The sequence below is a fragment of the Falco punctatus genome (genome assembly GCF_963210335.1).
Source record: "Falco punctatus genome assembly, chromosome: 3".
Lineage (NCBI taxonomy): Eukaryota > Metazoa > Chordata > Aves > Falconiformes > Falconidae > Falco > Falco punctatus.
The window spans coordinates 111,153,179-111,155,636 of NC_137582.1; the positions used below are offsets into that span (position 1 = coordinate 111,153,179).

Genomic DNA, 2,458 nt, shown 5'->3' on the forward strand with positions numbered 1-2,458 from the left:
CCCCGTTCAGCCTACATACAGGCACGTCAGCAGCCCCCCGGACACCCGACATTCAGGGAGGACACACCGGCTCTCCATCACCACCGGCTGGCTGGAATATTTTGATGGATAGCCTGATCGGCAGGTGACGGCGCCTGCTGTTTGCTTCTCCATCCCTCCAGCCAGGGGACAGAAACATGATAAATCCAGGAGGAATGGACCCCTGCCCCCACCCCCACCCCACCCACCCCCAGCAAATAAACACTGACCCAGCCGGTTTGTGAATTATCCGCTGGGTGAGGAATTATCAACTATAATTGATATATAATTGGACTATGAATGGATGAGCAGCCAGCACTAGCACAGAAACCTGAGTGGGGTCACAATTAATTCACACACACACACAAAGCTAAATTCATGGGATAAAATTATTTCTTGTGATTAATTTGGCCAGCTCTAATTACACCGTAGAACAGACTGATGCTCCATGCCTTCCAGAGGTCTCTGCCTCCTCCTCGCAAGCTGGTTCCCACCAGCATAGGGGCTTCTGCAAGAGGCAGTATTAGGGGTCCTGGCTTTGGGGGCTCCCCGGTGGGGCAAGCCACGGCACCACCCAGGAAGCAAAAAGCACACGATAAAGCCACGGCAGCTGCTCCGCACCAAGCGAGCGGGGGCAAATGTCAAGCAGCGTTTTGCACAGGTAGTCACCATCCTGGGGAAAAGCAGATGTTGCAGGTCCCCCAGGTTTCCAGCCCCCCCCTCCCCTCTTTTTCTCCGGTGTGCTCAGCCGGGGCCACCTTTACGGGAGCCCCACCTCGCAGCGTAACAGAGCTGGCAGGTGGGAATGGCAGCCAGGGCATAATAATTCAAATATTCCCCGGGGAGCGCCAGCAAGAACAGCACAATCTTTCCTTTTAGCCGCGTGTGAAAGGTGCTCTTTGCACTCACGAGCATTGTGTGCGTTTAGAATCCATGCTGGAAATCTGAATCTAATCTGATCGGCGCTTTCATTTCATTTTTTTTTTTTTCAAAACAAGCCCAACAACTCTATACAAACAAGATCTGCTGAAGCTCTTGTTCCCCCTCACCTGCCCGATTGTTTCTTCCCCCCTTGCTTTGCTGTATCAAAATAAACAAACCCCATCTATTGATTCCGGCTGTTCTCAGAAGATTTGTGGCAGAAAGCTGATGTTCGCCGAGTTATCGCAAAGCGGGGACTGCGTGCCCACTGGTTGGAAACGCTTCCTTGGAACAAAAAGAACGATAAAAAAGCAGTTATAGTAAAGGACATGCTTTGCTTTCTCAAACTGGAAGGAAATGTGAAGTATGACTTTTTTAATAATTCATTTTGACAAGTCTCCACCCTTCCTGGTTTTTTTTCTTTTCTTTTTAAAATCCAGGCTACGCTAGCAAAATCAATACAAGCAATGGAGGTTTACTTGCACTTCAGCTTCCAGAAAGCAGCAGAGCTCAGAGAGCCTGTGTCTCCTTGGATCCAGCACACCCAACCATTTTCACCAACCGCTCCTGCAAAAACACATTCTTCTGTTGCATCTATGTGATGGCACCAAATGAAGGGCTTCACTCTCCCCAGTACCTTCTGCAACCCACAAAACTTCAAATTCACCTTTTGCTTTTGGAGCAATTAACGCTGCAACAACACTAACAACCTGGTTCAGCCCCAATGCACCAGAGAACCGCCACAGCCCGATCCGGATGCCCTTGCAAAAAGGCTGTCTGTACCGGAGGCAGAATGATAATCTTCTTAAAGAAGGTTGTTTAGCTCTGTAATTGCCTTACATTGTAAAATCCTGAAGAAAAAAAAGCCTGCTCTGCAGCACACTGGATACGTTCTGGTCCTTGACCAAGCTCTGCAAAAGTCTGTCAGACCCTCTTGGCTTTATTCTCCCTTAAATTTTACTTTTTTTTTTTTTTTTTTTTTTTTCCCCTGAGTTTTCTGTATGGTTACCCACAGCAGGATTTGGCATGTTTCACGAATGGGGACCGGCAGCACCGCAATACAAAAGTCCTGTAGACCAAAAATCCCATGAAATCACCCAGAAGAAATGCGGGTTAAATCAACTGCAACATTTTAAATTGAGCTGCCTTCGCCCTAAAACCAGCACCCAGCCCAAACTAACACCAGCCACCAAGGGCTGAGGTTTACTCAACACCACACACCTCATCCCCACAACCCAGACTGATGCTCGTGCTCCACAGGCTCACCACCCCCACCTTCCTTTTAGCTCCACTGGCAACTCCATTAAACATCTCACATGCCTCGCTTGTAAAATGACAAGATTTTGCCACAAACCCACCTGAGCTGACTTCTGGCCATCAACAACAGCGTGTTTCTGCTCAGGGAGGTATGGAGCACCCAGCTGGCTCTGCTTGCTTTATACCTGTGGGCAGCATCCTCTGCCACGCAGGTCTACCAAGACCCACCCTTCCCTTCAGATGTTCTCACTTTCCTCGTTAC

General features: G+C 48.9%; 1 protein-coding gene and 1 long non-coding RNA gene across 3 annotated transcripts in view; both read right to left on the bottom strand.

Annotated features, from left to right (window-relative positions):
- KAZN (kazrin, periplakin interacting protein) overlaps nt 1-2,458 on the bottom strand; it is a 225,809-nt gene that overhangs the window by 38,087 nt on the left and 185,264 nt on the right. The gene's annotated exons all lie outside the window — the stretch shown is intronic.
- The window catches only part of LOC308061229, a 28,565-nt gene that overhangs the window by 166 nt on the left and 25,941 nt on the right, over nt 1-2,458 (bottom strand). The window contains exon 2 of the long non-coding RNA XR_013927124.1: nt 20-1,888. This is a non-coding gene — a long non-coding RNA (uncharacterized lncRNA). The remainder of the gene's footprint in view (nt 1-19; nt 1,889-2,458) is intronic.